At 34.7% G+C, this 17193-nt stretch overlaps 1 long non-coding RNA gene across 1 annotated transcript in view; it reads left to right on the top strand.

Moving 5' to 3' along the window:
- LOC145263234 (uncharacterized) overlaps positions 1 to 5185 on the top strand; it is a 30759-nt gene extending 25574 nt beyond the window's left edge. The window contains exon 2 of the long non-coding RNA XR_013864499.1: positions 1942 to 5185. This is a non-coding gene — a long non-coding RNA (uncharacterized LOC145263234). The remainder of the gene's footprint in view (positions 1 to 1941) is intronic.
- Positions 5186 to 17193: the final 12008 nt, after the last annotated feature.

Below are 17193 nucleotides of genomic sequence, written 5' to 3'. Positions count from 1 at the left end.
CTATTTCTTTTCAACAAGTTATATAGTCATCAAATCACTAAGAACTTGAATTTGGGATTTGCGGTCTCTGGCTTTCATAGCTTGTGTGAGTTGCAACATAGTTTGATTGTGGAAATAAGTATGTATCATCTCACATTCAAAAATCAGATATATACAATAGTGTCCAAAACTAAGGTACAAAATTTTAAAACCTAATATTTAGAAATAACTGAAAAGTGGAAATTTTGACAACTGGTAGTCATCATCCATAATAACATACTAAAATTTGAATCATTTGCAAAGGATGGAAAAAGAATTATAACAATTATTTATTTATTTTCAAAATAGGAACGTCCAAAAGTAAGGGACAAAATTGAGGAAAACAATGTAAACAGTATGCTATATTCAAATTTTTTGATTTCCTCTAAAGAATAAGTCTTACTTAGTCATTTGTAAACGTTGCATCAGCTGGCACCATGGCGAAATTCCAAAAACTTGATTACTCTGTGAGACAAGCTATTGTGAAGTTACACAAGGAAAAGCACACCATTAGAGAGATTTCAGAGAAAATGAAACGTTCCAAGAGTGTTGTAGCAGGGTTGTTAAATCCTACAATACTGGCAAAATAGTGCTTTTAAAAACCAGCAGACCCCGCGAAACTTTGGCAAGAGAAGATCGAATAATGCAGCGTATGTCATTAAAGGACCGTTTTTAGTCTTGCACAGAAAGTAAAAGGGTTATGAATAGTACCTCATGTATTAATGTGTCAAGACAGACTGTTTCTAGACGACTGCAAGGACTATTTAATCTAACTTCAGGGAAGAAACCACTTGTTAGTTCGAAGAATAAGAAGAGATTAGAGTTTGCAAACAGGTATGTAATTTGGAAATATGAAAATTTGGCACAAGTATTTTTCAGTGATGAAAGCAAGTTTAATTTATTTGGAAATGATGGAAAAAACAATGTAAAGAGACGTATTGGTGAAAGATTAAGTGCAGAATGTACTAAGAAAACTGTCAAGTTTGGGGGCAGAAGCGTCATGGTATTTGGAATGTTTTCTAGCCAAGGTAAAACGCCTCTTGTCTGGTTATAAACTTGTGTAAATGCGCAGATCCATAAAAACATTGTTCAAGATCATCTGCCAATCATACAGAATTCAGGTTTCAATAGGGCTACCTTTATGTAAGATAATGCCCCAATGTCACAAGATGAATGTGGTAATGGTCTAAAATTAGTATTGAGGATTGTCAAGAACTGATTCATTCTTGTAGCCGAAGATGTGTAGCTGTCATTGAGAGCAAGGGCTCATTTACTAAATATTGATTGTACATGTATTTTTTATTGTTTTTGGCTGTTTACATTGTTTTTCTTAATTTTGTCCCTTATTTTTGGACGTTCCTATTTTGAAAATAAATAAATAATTGTTATAATTCTTTTTCCATCCTTTGCAAATGATTCAAATTTTAGTATGTTATTATGGATGATAATGACTACCACTTGTCAAAATTTCAACTTTTCACAATTGTTATTTCGAACGAATATAAGGTTTTAAAATTTTGTACCTTAGTTTTGGACACTACTATATATATATATATACCTGCCTGTGTTTTGTCCTTCCAGAAGCATCAGTGAAGGAAGTTATAATTGCTGCCAGTCATGGGATCCAAGCCCAGTAACAGAGTAATCTCTGTCTCCATTAACAATGAACAAACCACATATAATAATAAAACAAATGTTCAATGTATTTTGTTAATTATACATAAAATGTTGCTTTGTCTCATCATATTCAAAGTGAAAAAATTTAATTTAAAAATTTAGAAAAACTTTTTTCTAAATTTTCAAATTAACTTTGTGAAATAATGTTTTAAAAGGTTTGTCACAAAGTTTCTCTATTGTAATAAATTAATGTGTTTATGTTTGCTCTGCAATGTTTGTTTAATAACGTTTCTTTTCTATCCACAGATTACAGTTTCACAGGGAGGGGAAATTCATCTACTTCAGAGTAAATAATACACTATATATTTTATGAGTAAATCACCATCCACACAAATTTCTCATTAAAAATATATACATGCAAACACATGTTTAAGAGAAACGTCTTTGGATATATGTACTTTAACATTTTAAAACCAGAACACACATTCTTATAAAGCATGAAATAAAGATTTACAAAAAAGCTCTTATTAAGAAAGAATTACGAACCATGCAGGTCAATGCTGTTGAAACAACTTATTTTTGTGAAGTATGTGGTTCAGGATTCTCAAACGCTTACAAATTAAAACGACACGTTGGCACACACATTGGGGAGAAACCTTTTTCTTGTGATACATGTGGGTCAGCCTTTTCACAAAAGTCACACTTAAAAACACACATACTGACGCACACCGGCGAGAAAGCTTTCCGATGTGATGTGTGTGGGGCATCTTTCACGCAGAACGTCAACTTGAAATCGCATATGGTGACGCACACCGGCGAGAAAGCTTTTGAATGTCAGCTGTGCGGGTCAACCTTTTCACGGAATTCAATTCTGAAGAAACACTTGGTGAAACATACTGGACAGAAACCTTATTCATGTCACATCTGCAGTTCAACGTTCACACAATCAGATACTTTAAAGAAACACCTGCGTCGGCACAGTGGATTGAAACCATATACTTGTGATGTGTGTGATGTTTCGTTTGCCGAAAAATTTACATTAACGTCGCACATGCGTCGACACAGTGGAGAAAAGCCATATCATTGTGGATGGTGCGGATCTGCTTTTTCCGCGAATTCCACATTGAAAAAACATTTACGAACGCACACAGGTGAACGTCCTTATTCATGCGAAATCTGCTCGGCTGCGTTTTCACAAAAGCCGCATTTAAAAACACACATGAGAACGCACACGGGGGAAAAGCCTTATTCTTGTGAAGTGTGTGGTACAGCATTCGCCGAAAATTGTACATTAAAACGACACATGAGAACACACATCAGGGCAGAACATTATTTATAAGAGTTTGAACATGTGCTAGAAACCAACTTTGTCTGATTTCAATTAATTAACTAACCTAATATTCAAAATAGCATTGCATTCAAACTGGAAAAAAATCCCAGCAGGATTACACACTGGCTCATACTAGGAAAGTAAATGTGTAGCATTTAAAAATTGTACATTAAAACAATACATGAGAATTTACATTAGAGCAGAAGATTATTTATGGGAAAAGCATTTGAATGCATGCTAGAAACCAACTTTAAGCTCATATGAGGAAGGTAATACTTCAACTTTTGTATGCTACTAAAATTCTGATCTTGGCATATTGCAAAACCATCTGAATGAAACAAGAAAAATCTACCAAATTATTTTGACACAATCCCTGGTGAACTAATCTAATCAGATGTTCAGACAGCAAAGGTTTCTTATAGGAGTCTTATTTAAGAAAAATTCATCTTGGTAAATTAACTCTAACCTAATACTCAAAATAACATTGCATTCTCACAAAATTGTATATTAAAACAATACATAATCCTCACATTAAGGCAGAACATTATTTGTCTGAAGAGCATTTGAATGTTTGCTAGAAACCATTTTTAGATTCTGTGACAGTCTTATTTAAGAACAATTAAAAATAAATTAACTCTAAGCTAATACTCAAAATAACATTGCATTCTCTGAAATATCTCAACACAATCCATGATGAACTATTCTAACTGGATGTTCAAACAGCAGAAGTTTCTTATATAAGAAGAATTTGACTTAAAATTTAACTCTAACCTAATAATCAAAATAACTTTGCATTCAAAGTGCAAATATAATCTTAGCAGCATTACACACTGACTCATATGAGGAAAATGGAGCATTTCTTGTCCTATAATATTGCAAAACCAACCAAAGACGACAAACCAAATCTACCAAAATATTTCAATGCAATCCAGGGGAACTAATTTAATGGAGCATTCAAACAGCAGAGGGTTCTTAAAGCAGTCTTTTATAAACTAAGCAAATTCTTGTCCTGGAATAATGCAAAACTAAACTAAATTTACCAAAGTATTTCACTGCAATCCCTGATGCAAAAAATTTAATAGAACTTTCAGACAGCAGCGCTAAAATGAACATCTATCCTTAAATGAGCCCTCGGATACAACATGCGTGCTTCCAGATTCTCCGTACACACATTTCTCCGGACAGCCTCTGATGAGGACAATTTATCTTAAAAGCAAACCCTGACTAAATATTACAAAAACAGCTTCAAATCTGCAAATCTCAGCAAAGCTACACATGGGTTCATACAAGGAAAGTAATGGTGCAACTTTTTTTATGCTACACTAGTGGAGGGGGATTTCATATTATTATAGAGTTGTGGTTCCAAAAGTAAACCAAAACGTATTTAGGTGCCAGCAACTAGAACTGAAACCAAAACTACCATTCAAAGCTGGTGATGTTACCACTGTATCAATGTGACACGAATACAAACTGATTAAAAAATAAAAATAAACTAAGATTAATGTACAAAATGTTTAACGATTTTTTTCAATTTTGACCCATTTTTGACCAGTCCTAAAAAATCGAATCATTTGAGGCCCCCTAGCGCTGCTCTGTGTCTTTTAGTTTCGGAGTAGATAGTTTTAAAATATGGAGACAGAGACAGACATATAGTCATTTATATATTAGATTAAGTTCAACTCGATAAAATAAATTTTGATCCTGGAATATTGAATACTCAACTAAAGATCACAAGAAAAATCTACCAAAATATGTCAACACAATCTCTGGTGAACCAATCTGATGGAACGTTCAGACATCCTCCCTAAAGCAAACAGCATTTATCTTAAAGGGAGACTCGGAAATTTTATTCTTAAAATAAAAACATGCATGCAAACACCTTATTGTGTTTTAGTCTCTGTATACAGATGTTTCTCAGGTCAGCGTTAAAAGTAAACCCTGACCAAATACTCAAAATAACATTGCATTCAAAATGTAAATCAGATCTCATACAAGAATAGTAATGCTGCAACGTTTTAATGCTAGTATGGTTAGTTTATGATATTTTAGCTCATTACATCAAGTTACTTCATGCTTTGTCTAGAGTGATTTCCATAAAGAACAAAAAAGAAACTTTGAATCCCAAATAAAATCCCTTGGTATGGTTACTCCACTCTATTTTATATGAGGAAATAGTATAATTTTTGTGTGATGTTACCAAAATAAACAACATTACTTGTATGGTTCGGATGATTGTTCCTATCTTTAGTGTTATTTGTGCAACGTCTCAGTTGGATTAGCATGTTGGTTGTTGATTGGAAAAAAAGAGAAAAGTTATGGCCTCCATAGATGTTTCGTATTCTTTGAGTTAGTCTCTATTTTATTGTTATTGTTTCGTATTTGTGAAAAATTGGTTGACAAATGGGAGGTAACTAGTCAAGATCTACATGAGATTATCTCCCTTCCATCGCCGAAATTAATGATGTACAGGGTGACCCACTTAAAAGAAGTAGCCCAGAAAATGTAGTAGAGAGGAGGAACAATCTTTTATTGTTTAAATTACCTGTAGTGTTATAAAAGATGCTGGAATTATTCCCCATTGACATCTATGCATTTCTGGGCACGTTTAATGTTTGCATATACTGCCTGTATATCTCTTGTGATTCTCCTGATAGTGTTGGTAATGTTCTCCTTTAGTTAGTCTAGATTGTGAGAATTATTTGCATAAACTTTTTTTTTTAAAGTGCCCCCAAAATAAAAATCACATGATTACAACCGTAACAGCTAATGATGGGACGATTCCAATATTTTTCCCATTAGCAATTCCATACGAAATTCCCGATTCTGATTCTGATTCTTTATAAATCTCTAAATATTTAACTATAAAAGTGTTATTTTATCCCGATTAATGTAAAAACACATTTTACATGTGCCTATATTTTCTCAAACGTAAAAACACTTATGAGAAGGTGATCTAGAGAAGATTTTAGTCTTACTGAAAGTTTAAATCAATAAATATTTATTACTTTATTATTACTATTAGTGATGGAAGATGTTTCTTAAATGAAAATCAAATAAAAAAGATAATTTAAGGAATCGGTTTTGGCATCGGAAAATAAGCTCAATTTTTTTCGATTCTGATACCGATTCCGATACCCCAAAAAGCTCCGATTTTTCTGATTCTCGATTTCGATTCTGATTAATCATCCCAACACTAATAACAACATTAAGTTCAACTCAACTAAACAAATTCTAATTCTAAAATACTGCAAAACTAACTGAAGACCACGTATAAAATCTACTGAAATATTCCTCAGTTATTAATCTATTATAATAAAGTTATATTCCTGTCTGCTTGTTTGTTACCAATTTGGTTAATATATCCGAAAGGTACACTGTTTAAGAGACTTTTGCAGACTTTCATATACTTTTATTTCTGCATGATTTCTATCCATACGATTTATTCAAAAGGAATCAATGTTTAAGAGGTTATCTCATTTGCATATTGCATTAAAAAAATTGTTTTAATAATAGGTTCCAAATTTTTAATGGAAATTGTAATAGAGTAGAATTATTATAAAAATTTATTTCCCTGTTTGAATTTCATAGATGAAGATGGCTATGTTTTATGCTTTCAAAAATCCAAAATATGGCGACTTTAAGGAAAATTGTAACAACTTAGGATATTTCAATATATCTTCAAGAGTATATAACTAAATCGTCCACTTAGTAATATGGTTTTATATGTACAGCTTAAGTCATAAAATAAGAAACATGCATGCATACCCTTTATTCTTGTAATATCTGTGGGGGCAATATTCTTGCATAAATCTCTGAAAAGCGCCCATTTTTCTTGCAAATCGCCATCCATTTCCATTTTTGCTGGTGGTGGAATTGCATACGCCATGTTTATTGATGAATAGGCTTTGTCAAAATTCCAAGCTTGTTTAAATCCACGTGGTTCAATAGATGTCTCTTTCATACAGAGACGAGGGTGTATGTAAGACTAGAGTTTAGAGTATTATACTGCATGGGTTTTGCCGAACATGTGTTGGAAGTGTTCACTGAGTGAATATGGGTTATTCCGAAGAGAGAAATCCTGCTGACACCATGTTAATTAGCGAAAAGCAGAGAGAACACAAAGCCGATATTGAGGTAAGAATATGCCGCAGCTTTATTGCCTGAATCAATGGTTGCTCGCGAAACTAGTCATGTTTTCATATGCACAGTTTCGCAGGAGGTTGTAGCCGCAGCTATGTACTTTGTTGTAGCCGCAGCTACGTACTCCATAACAATCACAAATCGAAGATAAAAGATAAATAAATAAAATAATTTAATTCAAAACAAAAAAAGAATAGTTTTGTGAAAATTTACCTGTAAAGTCAAAAGTTTAAAACTTTTTTATTAAAAAAACCACGTTGATTTTTTTTTTAAGTTGAACCTCACATTTTTAAAATATTGTCAAGTAAATATTAAGCACTTACTGTAATTTTTTCTATTTCATTCAATGTTGTTTTATTTTAGATATTTAAAAAAAATAATTCTATAAAGAAGAAATAAAATATTTAAATCAAAAACTCATGTATTTCTTTAAGAGAATTTTAAAAAAGGGAAAATTTGTCAAAGGGTTTGTTTATAAAAGTAAACTTACTTAAGAGTGAATGTGATCATTTTCCAAGTACGGTGGCCCATTTGAGTAACATTTGTTTACAGCAAACACATGCCAGAAATAGAAAGGGGAGATTAATTCTGGCGCTTTTAGGCCACTGAAGTTCTCAACTGGAAGAAAGGGAGACGTTTGTCTCCCTTTTTTTTCGAGTTGTTACCACCTGATATTGTGGTATTTTTTAATCCTTGCTTAAAAAGTTATTTTATTTAAAAATTACATGGAATATAAATATAAATATGGATAAATTCTTTACAATGAAGAATGGAAGTACCCATTGATTAGTATTTTTTATAAGTAAGTGATTTTTTTAAATTTATATATATTTATTATATTTAGATTAAGTTAAAATTCGTTGAATTTTGTGAAATCTTTTTTAAAGAAAACCGATTTAAAAAAATATTGTATATTTTTCGATTAAACTGTTTATTATTTTTAAATTTGGGTTTTGCTCCTTTTTAGTGAAAAAAGATTAGGGTTTAAATTACATTTTCAAGTAGTTATAAGCCTCAAAGATATTAAGTCTAATTATTCAAGTTTTTATCACATATTTTTAATGGCGATTTCTGCCATTTCTAGTAAAGTGATTGATTGAAATAAAATAGAAAAAAAAACATTGTTGAAAAGTATACAGTAATAATTAACCAAATTATATAGATAAGAACATAATTTTGTTTCTTTTTTTAATTAAATAAAAAAAACTTACTTTTATAATTTCATAAACATATATTTTTTATATAAAATAAGATAACATTTATTTTTTAATTTTGTTATTAAAAGTGCAAACTGACAAGTCGGTAAATCACAATAAACCAACTTATTAATATTTCTATAAGTAAAAGGAAATTTAAACTAAAATAATTGTAGGGGATTGCTTGATATCTACTGATGCCTGGTATCGCAGTCGTGGCATGAGTATAGCAAAATGTCTCCCAACTCCTAACAAAAAATGAAAATAATTGGTGTCAGTAATTAGCAACATGAAGACCAGTTTCCACATTTAAAATAACATTTTGGTGCTTCTACAGTTTATCGTCAAAACTGGAGACCCATTTTATTTCACGCACCTGTCGTTAAAATCCACATGGAGAAATCAGCATTTTAAACTATGGCTGAAGTTAAAAATAATACTTCCCGAAAGAACAATGAAAAAAAGTAAATAAAGAAAGTGAAAGAACATATATCCATCATTGCTTAATTGTAATTGTTTCGATTTAATTAAGGAAAATGGTAAAGTAAGCTTGACAATAGCCTTCTGGTTATTGATAGTGTAGGATGACAGTGTGTGGTGGCCGAGTATGTTCTGACCAATCAGGATGGGAATGTCTGCTGTAGTGATCAGTGCGTCGATGTCGCGGAAAGCGGGGTAAGTACCGTCGCCAAGGTAATGTTGCAGGTCAGCTTGCCCAAAATAGAGATGTTCCCTCCGATTCCCCTGATTCGTATGTCGGATCTGGACATGGGCTTTTTCGCATCTTCAAGTAAGCAAGAAATGGGGATGATACAAGTTGTGCATCCGGAATCCAACATACCCACATCGGAGAACATAATGCCATTGCTGTTGAGGTTTATTTGGACAAGGAGTGATTGGAGGTTAAATGTGTGATGATGCTTAGTGGAGTCGAAGACCTGGGAGCGAGTCATCACATCTTGCTTGGTTCCAACTAAAAATCCAGTTCGTTGAAGAGCATCGCATGTTCACAGCTGTTCGGATCATTATCTGTCCCAGGTAAAGCGGTGTCGCTATGTGTGCTTGAGCACGGGGAGGGTGAAAATACGGACACCTGTCACCCATGAAGCATGCACGGCCTTGTAAAAAGTTTCTGCACACTGCCTGTTTGCCGGGTTGGCCAGTGCCTTTTCTTGCCTGGTTGTGCTTCATATTGGAGAAGGGGCCGGTCCGATCGTTCCTATTGCCAATGGATGGGTTGTGCCTATGCGTTCGGCGCAGTTGTTTATTCAACTCTAGTAGCTGTAGCTTTACGTCGGCTAATATCTTGTCACTTTTGAGGCTATATGGTTTGTCGGGATGTGTAGGGTGGCTCACCATTAATGCATTGGTTTCATCGGCAGTGGTAATGTCCATTTTGATGCCACGATCAAGATAGCGTTGTGCATTGCTGGCTATACCGCCCGCAGTGTAGTGTCTGTCTATGATTTTGATGAGGTGTGGGTAGATGTTGGGTGGCCATACTTTGATCTTTTCGCTCATGAGCATGGCCCCCATTAAGGAAAAAGCCGTTTCGGCTGACATCTCAGCATTTTGATTGTCCGACTTGAATTTAGCCATGATGTGGACTGTAGCCTCTCGGATTGTGTTTTCCAGTCGGCCTTCAAAATCAGTGAGCTTCTCTCTCTCATGGCACTGAAGGTCCCACGCTCTGCTCAGATACTGAAAACTCGTTATTTGGCTACTGTGGGTGGATATGAGGTAAGCCTTTAGTTCTTCAAATGATGATGTAGACTGTTTTGAGTCTTCCATCTGCTGGAAGATGCCTTCGTTAAGGAGCTGTTTTGCCAGCTTGACAAACTCCTTCTCCATCGCAGGATATTCCTTTAACTCTGGATTAAGATGTATGGTGTAAGCATTGTTAAGGTCAGTAATAAAGCAGTTGACTTCATTACCTGGTTCAACGGTCCGGATGGATTTTGTGGCATCCTGAAGTGACTGCTGTCGTTGTAAAAGTTTATAGTGAGTGGTGTGTTGTGGCGACGTGTGTGACCGGTCGAGTGCAGTAGTTTGCAGAGCAGCTAAAAGTTCATGGAGGTCTGTTTTCAGTTCATCGATGATTAATTGTGTTCGTGGGTTATCTGCAAGCTCCATGTCGATTTTCGTGTGGAGAATTGCTGCTTTTTGTTGCTTTGATCGAGAAAATTCTTGTTTTGCTGCACGCTTGACACCAGTGTGATATTCTATATATTGTGCGCGAGAAAATGCGTATGGTTGCAAAAACAAGAATACGATAACTGAGTAAATTGAACATATATTTATTTACCACAAATCAGATGAAATATTGTTCGGATACTTTTCCGTCATCTATAATGGTCACAATAAACTCTTGTTAAGTTGTAAGGATCGTCTAGAGGCAAGAGCAGGGTTTAGAGACGGCTCGTCTGTTAAGACATGGTTGTTTCCATGACGCGAAGTATAGGCGTGGCTTGTCTGATCGTAACGTGGAGATGATGCATGATACGGCAACTTTGAATAACCACAAAAGCACGCGAATAAATACCATTGACTTGTGAATAGAAAATCCTGTAGTGGCTGCGATTTTCCAGTTGGCCACGTGTTGCACCGTTTTTTTTTTTTTTTTTTTCTTTTCCAGAAGTCTGTCCGGACTACTCCGAAGATGTTCTAAAGTCCCCTTTTCTCGGCACTCGAGATAACAAAAACTTCCGTTTCTTGAATCAGGGCAAGATATCATCTTGTAACACATGTATATATATTTTTTATTAAAAACAGAAAATGAAAAAGACATTAAAAATCAATCGTTCTCCAGTTTCATTTTTTTTGTTATTTATTTCATGCTTCGGCTATAGTTTAAAAGACTGATTTTTCCCTTGGATTTTAACGACAGGTGTGCGAAATAAAATGGCATTTCCAGTTTCAGCGATAAAGTGTAGAAATACCAAACTTTTATTTAACAATAAGATAAATCATTTTATTTTGTTGTGTTTTGATATACGTGTGCTGCGTCGACATGCACGTGAGAGATAGTCATTAAATGTTTTACGAGATGTTCGTAGTTCATGAAAATAAATGTTAGATTTTAAGAATCATGCATAGTTGTTAAGACTTAATATGTATTTCTTACATAGAGTCAGATAGAACTTGAGTAAAAACTGTAACAATGGATAAAAAGAGAAAACCTCATGTAATGTTATGGAGGGGCGTTCTCATCCCCTTCTTCCTTTTGTCTGTCAACCCCATCGAAGTGCCAAACAAATAAAACAAATACTTGAACTCACTTTTTTCTTTTTTTTTTTAGACATTTTTACTTTCTGTCCAGGCTTTCCCTTTTGCATAACCAATTTTCACAGTTTTCACCGGCTAGCGGAAATTTGTTATCGTCTGCTGTCGTTTCCTGTTGTTCAAGCTGTCACGTCTTTCCCCCTCCACTCTCTGCGTCTTCTCCCTGCTTCTGCAACTATCTCTGCATGACGTCACCAGTCCTGCTACCTCCTACTTCTCTCTCTATTTCACTGCAGCGACTGCTGTCTACGAAACATTGTCGTGCGTTATGGTACACTCAGACTGAGGAATTCATGTTTTTTAAGAGAAGAATGTTTCTTCTTTTTTAACCAAAGGAAATAAAATTTGTTATATTAGGTAGTTCGAGTAAGATGATAATTTTTCTCCATAAATGTGTCTGATGTGATAAAATATTATTTTTGGGAATAAATCTAGTGAGATTTGAGCGTTAATATTAGCTGCAAAAACATATTTTTCCTTTTGTGTTTGCGCTATGTGCTTAGCCTGGGGTCAAAACCCCCTAGACGATTTGCTGTCAGCCCACAGGGAGAAAAGAAGAAAAGATGTGCAAAGTCATGCTGGTGGTTTAACATCACACACAAGGATGGAGTCGGACGGCGCTTGCTCATGGTACAGCATCCTGAACTGGTTTTGATTTTGCATGCAGCACCTTTTATATGATTTTGGCTGGCTCCAGCAAAAGCTGTTAGGAAAAGATTTTAGAAAGTGTTTTCTTCGAGTGTTGATTGGATAGAAAGTGGATACCCTGTCACATGGTATAGTCCTGAACCGAGTGTTGATTGGATAGAAAGTGGATACCCTGTCACATGGTATAGTCCTGAACTATCTCCGCGCGCAAAAGCACAGATTTATTTTTTACTTCTACAGAAAACATGGGAGGACACGATAAATGTACACATAACTGAAATGTTCTTTATCCATCCATTTTAATGTATCTGGTGTATCACTAATGTGCTAACGGTTATATCTCATAGGATTAGCGAATCTCTTGACAAAGGCTTCCTTTCTAGAGCAATTGCTCTTGACATATCAAAGGCCTTTGATAAGGTATGGCATAAAGGCCTACTTCACAAGATTTCCAGCTACGGTATAACTGGAAATGTTTTCTCAATCATTAAATCATTTCTCTCTGATAGGCTCATAAGAGTAGTGGTTAATGGGCAAAAATCAGAGGCCTGCAGTATTAATGCTGAAGTCCCTCAGGAGTCCATCCTGGGCCCAACTCTCTTCCTGATCTACATCAATGATCTCCCTAAACACATACTTAAATCCTTCGTTGACATCTATGCTGATGACACGACCATCTATGGCAACATATCAAAGGCAGTAAATGACAAAGTTCTCTCTGATTCTCTCTCCTCTGATCTCAAGCGTGTGGTTCAGTGGGGGAAGAGGTGGCTGGTTACTTTTAATGCATCTAAAACCAAGCTTCTATCTTTACATTATGAACGCTCTGATCCCCATCTGGCATCAATTGAAATGGATGGTTCTTGTTTTGGGGAGGCTCCATGTTTTGACAAGCTTCTGGGATTGACCTTTACTCCTGATCTGAAATGGAACACGTACATCAAGTCTGTTGCCAAGGTCGCTGGAAAAATGGTAGGATCCTTCTACCGCTCCAGAAGATATCTCACCGCTGATGCAATTCTCTATCTATATAAATCCCAAGTACGTCCAAGGATGGAGTACTGCTGCCACATCTAAGCAGGAGCTGCTAAAAGCAGCCTATCCTGCCTTGACAGAGTACAAAATAGACTTTGTGGCTTAGTGGGGGATGCCCTTTTCTCTTCTCTGCAATCTCTCTCCCACAAAAGAGACGTTATCATTATTTCCATGGCAAGTGCTCGTCTGAGCTCTAATCTCTCGTCCCTCCTAGCCAATCTTTCACGATAAACACCCGTCTAGCTGAAACCACTGTCATTAATTTTCCCCACTCTTTATCTGTGCCTAAATCAAAACGTAGATTCCATGAATCAAGCTTCTTTGTTAGAATTGTACGCCTGTGGAACTCTCTACTGCTTGCCTGTTTTCCTCCTGACTTCAACATGGATGTCTTCAAGTCCAACATAAACAAATTCCTGATAAACCGCTTCCTTAAGCAATGACGCTTTATTAAATCTCCAATACTAATGAATATTGCAACACTCTCCCATTGATTACTGTACACAAAATAACTCTTATCCCCGAGTGGCTTCTGGGCCAAGTGGTGACCTCCATGTAAAAAAAAAAAAAAAGAAATCACTGCAATAAAACAATTGCATGAAACAAAAAAAATGAAAATAATGAACATAATTTTTAAACATTTATTTTTAACAGAAAAATTTTATTTAATTTAAAATCACAAATAATTTAAACGACTTTTAAAAAAATTTAAATTGAAAATAATTGATGTAGAATAAATGCACGCTATGCAACAAAGGATTTCACTGAATTTATTTGTGCCAACGCGGTTCGTTCTGTTTCATTCAATCTTTGGTTTTGATCGCAAGGTCAAGGCTACTACTTGCTCTATGAAATTGTGTTGTTGGTATCATAAAAGGGGGCACCATTGTATGATCGTCTAAATGTTGCTGTCTATTTGTGATATATTCATATCTAATTGTTCATATGCAGTTGTGTGTGTGTGTGTGTGTGTGTGTGGTACATGTATTTTGGACATACCTCAACTTCATGCGTCGTTGATCTTGTCCACCTGGAATTCATCTTGTTCTCGGAGGGGAGACTGGAAATCTGTTTTGGACGAATATTCATTCACTCCAAGACGATGAATTGGTTTTATATAGTTTTTATTCACTTTCAGGTGTCGATCGCAGAAAAATGGAAAGTGAATGTCTTTGCTTGCATGGTTCTTCAAGGTCTTATTTTCACACACGTCAGCATCCTTCCCCCCAATGAAGGGGAGGGGATGACCTGTTAAGCCGTCTGCTCTTCTTTACATCCAAAACCCAACTCACTGACTCCAGCTAACCTCATCATGTGACTCACATGCAGATCCGATGAGCTGACCCTCACTTCTGGTAAAACGTGAATATAATATGATTTACTATATTTCTTTCGTATGTTTGACCTATTTCATAAAATTTGCGGGTGGCAGCCATCTTCGGTATTACTTATTCAATGTTTACACATTTTAATCGTGCATTTCTCGAGTTTCGATGGATAAAATAAATGAACTTTTTTACTCGGAATGACTCCTCATGTAATAAGGTTGAAAATAAGAAACATTTTTAAATGCTTACACAGACTTATTTTTTCATATCACCTGCAAACACTATTTAGTGACATTACCAACGCATGCATGTAGAAATTACTGCATTATGATAATCCTTAAAATACAATTATATAATTATCACCATGGCGACGAGTGGAACGATGGGCCACGTTACGTTATGGTTAACATTTATTTAAACAAAAAAAAAAAAAGTAGTCTCATCTTTTTATCTTACAATTCCACGAAGTTGCATTGGGTTTGGTGGGTAAAATTGACTAATAGCTTACTCACTTTCACAAAAAAAAAAAAAAGTTTGTCTCAAAGTTGATTTGAAAAGCGGATGTTGATTTAAGGACAAAAACACGGCATTGGAGTTGAAAAATGAAATGAAATAACGAAATAAAACAAAAGGGTTGAATACTGTTGCCACATCAAGGCAGGAGCTCTGCTAGAAACACCTTATCCTGTCTTGACAGAGTTCAAAATAGACTTTGTAGCCTAGTCGGTGATGCCCTTTTATCTTCCCTGCAACTTCTTTCCCACAAAAGAGACATTGCAAGCCTATCTCTGTTTTATCATTATTTTTATGGGAAGTTCTTGTCTGAGCTCTAATCTATGTCGTCTCCTCACCAAACTTTTACAAAAACACTCATCTATCTGAAACCACTATCAATAATTTCCTTTAATTTTTATCAGTGCCTAAATCTATACATAGATTCCATGAAAAAAGCTTCTTTCTTAGAACTACACGCCTGTGGAAGTCTTCCGTTTGCCTGCTTTCAAGCTGACTAGAATTTAGTCGTCTTCAAGTTCAATGTAAACAAATTCTTAAGTAATCCAACTTACCAAATATCCACTACTAACGATTACTACGATATTGTCTCATTGAGGACTACTGTACACCCATTAACCTGTATCCTCGAGTGGCCTCCGGGCCTTTATAAGTGGTGACTCCTTTGTAAAAAAAAAGTTTTTTTTTCTTTCTAAAATAATAATACAATTATTTAAAAGTGTGTTTTAAGTGGGATAGCGTCCCAAAATTTGAAAAATAAATAAATAAAAATGAAAATGCTGGCAAAGTATTAACAGAAACTTGAAAATATTTTTTTCAAGTTATTTTTAATTAAATCCATGAAATCAATGTAACGGTGATATTTATTCGGCGGATATGTCAGTATCTCCATTTTTTTTTTTCGGCTTCAAAATTACTTTTTTTCATACGAATCTGACAAAAGTCCAAAAAGAAACAACTACATGAACTGAAAAACTGTTAAATTTTTTATTAGGTTTTCCACCTTAAGATTTTCTTTAACATGACTTTTCTAAGTTTTCGGTTATGCTAAAAACGAATACCGCATTTAATTTTTTCGCAAATAGGTAGTTTTCCAGATATTAAGCAATATAATTACGTATGTCATAAGTGGTGGTGGTGGTGGACTGGTGGCCATTGTTCGCGCATATTTTTGGCGCTCTTTGATTTTAGCATACCCGAAACCAGATAAGTCGTCATTTTAAAGAAAATGTTAAGGTAGAAAACCAAGTATAACTTCCCCCAAAATATCAACGAACTAAATTAAATAGAGAAAAAAAAAAAAAAAAAGACCCCCCCCCCCACCAAAAAAAAAACCGCAATATTCCGTTTTATTTTCTATTTCCGGTTCGGTGTTTTGTTTGATTACTTAAATCTACTTTGATACGCACTATTTTGCTCAATATGATTCGGACCGTTCTAACTACCACGAAAGTAAATTATTACTAAATTTTACACTTTGGTGTCCTAAAATCTCGTATGAAAAGGGAATAAATGAATCTCTTAGTAAAATATAGTTATCTATCTTAGATCAGTACAAAAGCGTCCAATAAATACAGAAGTATTTACTTTTAAGCCACTATATTCAAGGGAAATAATTCATAATGTTTCCTGAGTGAATTCGCTCCCCTGAACTCTGATTTCTTCTCGGCGATGAAATGAAAGGTAAGTGTAGGAGAAATCCTTCACGACTGAGAGAGACAATTTTAATTTTTTGTTCCTTTTCTCCAGATTAAAAAACAACCCTGGTGTCTAACTCTGTCCCGTGGGGAGGCATTGTAAATAGGAAGAAACACGCACTTTTTAAAATTTTTGTAAAATTCTTGGGTACTTATTCAGATTGGCACTTATGACAATAAATAAAAATGAAGAAAAACTTTTATTGTACATACTTGTCACGGAATGAAGATTTTTTTATTGCCAAAATCTCAAAAATTGACCAGTTTTTTTGTTTTTTTTAAATTTATGAAAAACAAATTTACTGTTTTTTTTTTATTTTTATGTTTTTACCGATAAGTGACAGACAATGCCATGTTTTGATCAAATTATGTGATTTTTGGAATATTTC

This window comes from Euprymna scolopes, chromosome 38, assembly GCF_053919585.1.
Source record: "Euprymna scolopes isolate OS-2025 chromosome 38, ASM5391958v1, whole genome shotgun sequence".
NCBI lineage: Eukaryota > Metazoa > Mollusca > Cephalopoda > Sepiida > Sepiolidae > Euprymna > Euprymna scolopes.
Note: the sequence above shows the minus strand (reverse complement) of the source record. Positions and strands in the feature narration are given on the sequence as shown.